The sequence below is a fragment of the Malaclemys terrapin genome, chromosome 1, assembly GCF_027887155.1.
Source record: "Malaclemys terrapin pileata isolate rMalTer1 chromosome 1, rMalTer1.hap1, whole genome shotgun sequence".
NCBI lineage: Eukaryota > Metazoa > Chordata > Testudines > Emydidae > Malaclemys > Malaclemys terrapin.
Genome location: NC_071505.1, coordinates 112,284,862 through 112,293,686, shown reverse-complemented (window position 1 = coordinate 112,293,686; position 8,825 = coordinate 112,284,862).

Sequence of the window (8,825 nt, the reverse complement as noted above, 5' to 3'; positions counted from 1 at the left end):
AGCTATTACTGTTGGTAGTTATTGTATCAGAGGGATACTACTCATTGAACATGGGGCAGCTATGGTCACTCTAGATAACTGAAACTGATAATGGGAGTCATCAGGAGTTCCAGGTTCTGTTCTTCTCTCTGTCACTGACTTGCTATGTGACCTTAAGAAAGTCACGTATGGCCAAATTGTCAAAAATGTTGAGCAGTTGGAACTCAGTGGGAGCTCTAGGGGAGTTGTGGGTGATCAGTATCCTCAAAAATCAGGTCACTTATCCTCTGTTACCTGATTTGTAAAGCTCTTTATCGCTACAGCTGAAAAGGGCTGTCTGTGCAAAGCATCATTATGTAAGCCATACAAAATTGTCATGAACATTTACCTGCTCACACACAAGACCCTCTCACCTACTGACTACCAGGAAGCTAAATTATAATAAAAAAGTTACTCACCTTCCAAAAACAAAAAATATTTGCTGTGTGAGAGTGGGGGAATTGAATTTTGCAAGTCTATATTATCTTATTATTATTTTTTGGAAAATTAATGTCTTCTGTAGACAAAGGGACCGAGCTGGCTGGAACCAATCAAATGTAAAAGGCAGCATGGTGCTCATAGCCACTCTAACTTGGCCACATTGCAAATATATTGCATTTTAAGTCCTTGAAGTTAATACTATATCATAATACATGTAGTGAAGGATCATTCCCAATTAAAAGTGTGCTCAGAGAGTCATGCACATACCATCCTGAAAAGTTTCTAAAGTGAACTATGTTATAGAGAAATGTAGGGATTATCTTGTATTGTGAAAGGATTGACTTCAAGATGGCATGCTTATGCATTTCTGTCTATAAATCCCAGTTTGAATGGAGTGGTGGCATGCTGAAAAGACATGAACAGCCCTGGAAGAGAGGAAGATCTGATGTTGCAAGTCTGTGTATGCATGAGAGAGAAGAGTTTTCTTGATGTAGGATAGGGTATGTGTCTCTATCTTAGTGATGAGTCTCAAAGGGCTTGAGTCTCAGAGTTTGCCTTTGGTTCAAATAAGGACACAAAGCTTATCAAAATCTTTGACTTCTCTGGCCACCAAGACTTCTCCTATAAAAGAACTGAGTCTAAGCCAAAGTTTCCACCTTCAGCTCCACTGGTAAGCAGGAGAGTCAAAGAAGCCAGAATCAGGAGGACTTGGAGACTGCATTTCGTGCATTTCTGCATTTCGTGCAGTAGCCCACGAAAGCTTGTGCTCTAATAAATTTGTTAGTCTCTAAGGTGCCACAAGTACTCCTGTTAGTCTCTAAGGTGCCACAAGTACTCCTGTTCTTTTTGCATTTCTTCTGTTTAGTCACAAGGTGTCGCCCTAACAACATACATTTACTCAACCAAACAGTTTTCAAAGACCTAGAGAACAGTTATTTTAAAGTAGCCAAACTCAGAGTTCGGGGTCAGGTTGAAGTTTGCTCCATTAACTGGCAAAAGCTGACTAGCTAAAGTTGAGGTCCCAAGCTTTCTCTCTCTAAATAAATAAACAAAAACACTAGCAGGGAGCAGACTTGAGAGAAAGGGGCAGGGCTTACACTGTGAAATATGTTGGATCTGGGCACAATGCACAGTTTCTTTTTTGAAGGAATTCCTGTTTTTCTTCCTGTTTCTCCTCCATGATCCTCAAGGGCCCTGTATTGTGGCAGCATGTGGCTGGCTCCCTCTGAAACCTATCAGTGGTGCTTCTTGGAAAGTTTTTAAAAGGATGGTGGTGTACTCAAGGCCAGTAGCTTCCTGATATACTAGATAAATGCAGGCCTTCCAGGGCTTCTTCTCCCTACATTGTACTACACACCATCAGATCTCCTTTTTGTGCATGAGTATTCATGCATTCATTACTACAGTACTTTTTAAAAAGGATGAAATGGTTTGTCCAATGAGCTGCAGTGTGGGCATTACAATTGCCTCCTTCATTACATGACCTCTCAGTGTACATGCAATAATATAAAATACTACATATGCTTAACAATTATGGAAAATAGCCCAGTTTGAACATAAATCAGTATTACACAATGAGAAAACTGCCTCCAACCATATACTTCCAGCTGAGAGGCAGGATAAGTTATGCTGTTTTGTATGTTTGCTAGTTGTCCACTATTGTGTGTGATCATTTAATGAAAGTCATTAATGCAACGCATATGCCTAAGGTGGCAGAGAAAAGGCTTTAAGGGGGATTTAACTCTGATGTTTCTGATTGGAGGGGTAGTGTGATTGAAACGTATCAGCTTTACTGTTGCCCTATCCTGGTTTTTGCATATAATTACTTAGCACAGGCAAAGAGGAGCACCTGCTCCCTTCCATAATGAGATAAACATATTGTGCAATAGCATCACTTACCAAACTAGAATGTAGTAGGGTCTTCAATGTGTGCTTTATTGTGTGAGGCACTCATACGCCATGGTGATGACTGCAGTATGAAAACTTAGATAGATATAATTGAGGAGGAGAAGGTATAACAAACCAGAGGATTAAAACACGGTTAAAACGGGGGATGGGTTATAATTAAGAAGGAAAACAAGGGTCATCCTCAGACATCTTTCTTTCTGTTGCCTTTGCTGGCTGTCTGCATGTTGGAAAACAACATTCCTTGCTGGAAACTATAACTCCCAGTGTGCACTGTGGGAAGAGAATGGGTTGTACCAGTTAGTGCCCAACACAAATTCCCAAATATGGAGAAGGAATCAATTTTGAAAGAGGCAAACAGTTGCGGAATAGTCCCCACTGAGAATCAGACAGGGAGCAAGAGAGAGAGAGCATGAAAATGAGGTAAGTTAGCAATATGCAAATATACTGTTCAAGTGTGTCATTTAAGGAGGACGGCCAAGAATATTTTGGTCCTTGGAAGGAGAGAGCGGTGTTGTGTTGGTGACATTAGAGTGGTTGCTGTGGGGATGAGTGTGATTTTAAAAACAGAGGATCAGTGTTTCAGGGGGAGGGGGAAGTGAAAATAAGCAGCAGGAGATCAGCTCCTAAGTGACTGACTATTTCCATGCAAATGTCCCTGCTAATAAAGAAAAGGGGAAAGAAATAAAAGCAACAACAATAATACAATTATATTACAGGTATAGAAAACTGGAGAGAGGCAGAGTTGTTTTTAAACCAAAGGTTTGCATGAGATGCAGGCTGATCTTTCAAGAAGCTCAGCTGGATTGGTAGGCATCATAGTGTAAGTGATGGAATAAAAGTTCAGTTCTGCTCTGTGAGGCATGGGGGAATGTTTTTGTACTTCTTTCTTTATTCCTACAGGGGACAGTATGGTGCTTTGAAGGCAAACCTCCTACAGTCACCATTAGTTACACACACAATAGTACAGTAACTCAATAACAGGGTCACTTATTTCATTGGCAGCTTACCAGGCAAAATTAAAATATGTTGATCTTTTAGGGAGATTAGTCCTGACTCAGAGACTACAGTTGCCAACCCTCCAGGATTTTCCTGGAGTCTCCAGGAATTAAATATTAATCTTTAATTAAAGATTATGTCATGTGATGAAACCTCCAGGAATACGCCCAACCAAAACTGGCAACCCTATCAGAGACAAGCCAACACCAGCATAGCAGTTTCTTGGAGATTATTTTATTTTTCAGAAGGAGTCCTTGTCTACATAGGAAAGTTTTACCAGTTATACCAGTATAGTTATACGGGGTGTAATGCTTCTGCGTGGACATTTATTCCAGTATAAGTGTAGCTATTTTTAAGCTAAACCAAAATAAAAGAGGCCACACTTACAATGGACTCAGAGTGCCTCCATGGAGGGTTATACCGATATAACTATCAGTTTAAATTCATATGTGAGTTTATACCAATAAAACTTTCCCATGTAGACAAAGCCTAATTTCCAGAAAACGGATTGTGGTATTAGAAAGGATTAAATTCAGGGAGATCAGCTGTCAGTTTTATACAGTAAGAGGGAGATGTTGTTTTGGGGTACATCATAATGCATTTTGTCTCGTATGTGGGATGTCCGTCTCTGCCTAGGTGCCCCTTAGCTGAGAAGGGAAGGATTTCTGTTCCCTATAATTGTGATTTTTATGCAGAAAAACAAATGAAATGAGCCTGAGTTGTCCGAGGGTTTTTATTTTCATGTTTACCATCTGTAAACTCATAGGTTCCATGCTTCCCCTCTCCTGCAGTAGCTCAAAGCATGTTAGAGATATACGCACGTGTAACAAGGCTTCCTGGGGTAAATCTCTTCAAGTATTAATCCAGATCTGACCAGCCCACGGTCACAGGGCCAGAGAGCTGGTCTCTGGCAATCTCTGTTTCTCCTGGTGTCTGCTGTGTCAGTAGGATGTTAATATGAGATTAGCAGCATTAGGAAGATTTTGAGCTGAAAACAGTGAGGCCCTGCACTTGAAGAAGGATATATTCATAGACTCACACGACATCAGACAGCAGAGACTGCAATATAAAGGGCATGTAAGCCAAGACAAGACAAAGTGCAGCCTCTAGGACAGGTATGAGCCATGACGTTCTGTAATATAATGTAGCATACAGCCAACCACATCTTTAATAGGGGGATGTGGTCCACAGAGATTATAGATTCCAGCATACAATGTTCCATCTTGATCAATGTTCCTGTTCTTGCTCTTTGAGTCAGGACAGAGGTGTAGAGCATTGCATGCTGGAACCTACTGTGAGCAACAGTACCATATTAAATATAAAGATGGATAGCTGCAATCTGCTTCATTTAATCCAAATTTGGTGTACCCTCAAGTTCTTGGCAAGTTATCATTGCAGCCCAAAGTTGGGTGAAGTTTGGATACTCCTGTTATGCCCCTGACAAAAAGGCTGAAAATGAAGTCCAGGTTTCCCATTTTCACTGTGTCTCAGCTATTAAAAGGACACAGCATGAAATCTAGTCTTTTTTTTTTTAAATGAGTAAATGTCTTAGGTACTATATCTGCCTCTAAGATCACCTGTCAATGTTTACTGTCACATTGTCCTATTTTTAAAAAGTGTTTGTCTCTCCTCGTGTTGCTGTGTGAAAGACCCACACAAACAGCAGAAATGACCGTTCCGGAGAAACAGTAAAGGTAACTAGACACCAAAATGTTGTCAGATGAACAAAGTAAACAAACTGGAAACATAGGGAAAACTATATTTTCTGTCCAATTTCTTTCACTTATAGTAACCTGAGGTGTTCCTTGTAAGAACAATAGGTAAAAATTCAGAAAGAAGGGTGATTGTTAAGTTGATTATGATCCTTTCTCTGCTCCATAGTAAACAAAATACCCAACAACACACAGAACTTGAGACACAACATAGAAAGAATAACAATTACTTTATATTTTCTTTTCACTGTTTATAATAGCAATAATTACCACTGGGCTGGGTATTTCAAATCACTTTGGCCCAGATCCTCAAAGGTATTTAGGGTCCTAACATCCATTGAAATCAATGGAAGATTGAAACCTAAATACCTTTGTGGCACCAGGCCTTTCTGACCAGCTTAGTTAAGAGCTCCAAGGCTTCTCATTTCCCCCAGACTGTCATTAATTGTCAGAAAATACTAAATGCAGGAGGTCAATATTGCTCAATAAAATCCTCTTTGCCTTACACAGCCCTGCATCACTTTGCTGTCTCTGAATCAGGGTTGCCAACTCTCACAATTATCTCATGAGTCCTAGTGATATTTGATTTTTTTTAAAGCTGAAATTAGGTTTTTAGAACATAAGAGCGGCCATACTCAGTCAGACCAAAGCTCCATCTAGCCCAGTATCCTGTCTTCCGACAGTGGCCAGTGCCAGGTGTCCCAGAGGGAATGAATAGAACAGGTAATCATCATGTGATCCATCTCCTGTCTCCCATTCCCAGCTTCTGGCCAATAGAGTCTAGGGACACCATCCCTGCCCAGCCTGGCTAATAGCCATTGATGGACCTATCCTCCATGAATTTATCTACTTCTTTTTTGAACCCTGTTATTGTTATCTGAGAATTTCAGCTTTTTTTTTTTTAAGTAAATTTTTGGTCATGGACAAAACCTTAACAATGTGAATCATAAATACGCGAACACCAGAAGACAAATGAAAGAAATCTAAAATGTATTATTTTCAAATTTAATTATTTTAAAGCTAAATTCATGAATTTGGGGGACTTAGCTCTTGAATTTTTTGTTTTGTTTTGTTTGTTAAATGCTTGGAATTGTCAATACTGCTGATTAACAGGGCTGGCCCTCATTTTAAACTCAAAGTTTATCTCCGTCCCTCCGCTAATTATCACTGTAAATTATTGACCTCTGAAATGTTGATTCTTGAAACTGAAGCTATATAAACATTAAAACATGATATAGACTAAAGGAACAAAACCATGTCATTTCAGACTTTATTTCTGTCTCTTTTTGCTGTGTCTTGTGATACTCATTGAAGGGTTAATTAAGGGTTCTCTGAAGTTGCTAGGTAACAGTGTCTGGCACTTAGGATAGGATCAGCTAAGAAGGGATTGTTTTGATGATGCAATGCTTCTGTCTTGTGTTTCATTAGTTGAGGGTTTCATGAGTTCAGTGTATTGCCACTCCACATGCTGCTAGGGGACTAGGTGGATGGAATTCTGGAATAAACCAGAATTTTCCTGCTATCTTGCTCATATAGTTGAATTTATTTATTATTGAAAGAAGTTGTTACTTTTCTATTTTTCTTCTGGACTCGTTTTAATATAGTCACTCCAGAAACAGTATTTCTTATTTGGGGTTTCCCCCCATATTTTAAAGATCCATGTCCTACATTAGCATCTCATTGGATTAAGAGCTATCTTTGACCACCGTATGTATAAAATTAATTTGCGTTGCTTTTCTTTGCCCTCGCAAACTGTTTTTCTATCTCCTTCTCTTCCCTTCTCATTCCCTGGCTTCTCTCATGTCTCCCAGAAGGTGTCATAGCAATGTTGGCTGCAGATGAAGATGGGATTAGGTTTCTAATTAGTTTACTATCTCTGCACACAGTTGTTTACTTGTCAGCAGTGGGGGCAGGGCAGCTGCAAGAAACTTTACTGCTTTCTCCCCCTTGTTTTCAGCTTTAAATGAAACCTGAGCCAGGAGGACCATCTGGAAAGGCAGACCAGGAGTTTTCTAGACACTCTTCATTGTTGCTTTCCTGCACATATCAACTGATAGATAAAGTAGAAGATTCCATCACTTAGTCTTACCAAAGCTGAAATCATCTCTAATTTAGGGTGAGATCTTATAGTCACATCCATATTAGGGTTGCCACCTTTCTAATTGCTGGTAACTGGACCCCCAAGGTTCTGCCCCCTGCTCCACCTCTTCCCCCCAAGCACCCGCTCCCATCACTTGCTCCTCTCCCTCCTTCCCCCTTGCTTGTTTGATCATATCCACCTCCCTTCCCCCCCTCCTCTCCCCCCAGCTGTCTTCCTCTGCCCTGGGGCTTGGACAGGAGCTGCTGCACCCTGACAAGGAGCCTGCCTGCAGGTAGGAAATAGCCCCTGCTGAGCAGGGGCTGACAAGGGTTAATGACCCAGTGACTCCCCGCGCAACACAGTAACCGGAGTTTTGGTGTCCAGTCAGTACATCAGACTGGACTTTCCTGTTGAAAAGTCCTGTTGAAGACTTTCCTTCTTAAAAACCTCCAGTGATGGAGATTCCACGACCTCCCCTGGAAGCCTATTCCAGAGCTTAACTACTCTTATAGTTAGAAAGTTTTTCCTAATGTCTAACCTAATCTCCCTTGCTGCAGATTCAGCCCATTACTTCTTGTCTTGCCTTTAGTGGATATGGCGAACAATTGATCACTGTCTACTTAATGACAGCCCTTAACATAGTTGAAGATTATCAGATCCCACTTCAGTCTTCTTTTCTCAAGACTAAACATGACCCAGTTTTTTTAACCCTTCCTTGTAGGTCCAGTTTTCTAAACCTTTTATCATTTTTGTTGCTGTCCTGTGGACTCTCTCCAGATTGTCCAAATCTTTCCTAAATTGTGGCGCCCAGAATAGGACACAGTGTGCCAGCTGAGGCCTCACCATTGCCATGTAGAGTGGGACATTTACTTCCTGTATCTTACATACAACACTCCTGTTAATACACCCCACAATGATATTCACCTTTTTTGCAATTGTATTCCATTTTTGACTTATAATCAGTTTGTGATCCACTATAACCCCAGATCCTTTTCAGCAGGACTGCCTTCTAGTCAGTTATTCCCCATTATGTAGTTGGACATTTGATTTTTTTTCCTTCCTAGGTGGAAGTACTTTGCACTTGTCTGTATTGAATTTCATCATGTTAAATTCAAACCAATTCTCCAAGGTCCCGGTTGTTTTGAATTCTAATCCTGCCCTCCAAAGTGCTTGCAGCACCTCTAAGCGTGGTGTCATCTTCAGATTTGATGAGCATACTCTCCACTCCCTTATCCGAGTCAGTAATGAAAATATTGATTAGTACTGGATCCAGGACTGACCCATGCGGGACCCCACTAGATATGTCCTCCCAGTTTGACAGTGAACCATTGATGACTATTTTTTGAGTATGCTCTTTTAACTAGTTTTGCACTCACCTTATAGTAATTTTATCTAAACCACATTTCCCTAGTTTGCTTATGAGAATGTCATGTGGGACTGTGTCAAAAGCCTTTCTAAAATCAAGATATATCACGTCTACTCCTTCCCTCCCCCTTCACCATTCCACTAGTCCGGTAACCCTGTCTAAGAAAGAAAGTAGGTTGGTTTCACATCCCTGCTAGCAATTCCCTATAACCCTCTATCCTCTAGGTCAGTGGTCTCCAACCTTTTTATGCCTAAAATCACTTTTTCAATTTAAAGGCAATCCAGGATCTACCCCGCCCCTTCCC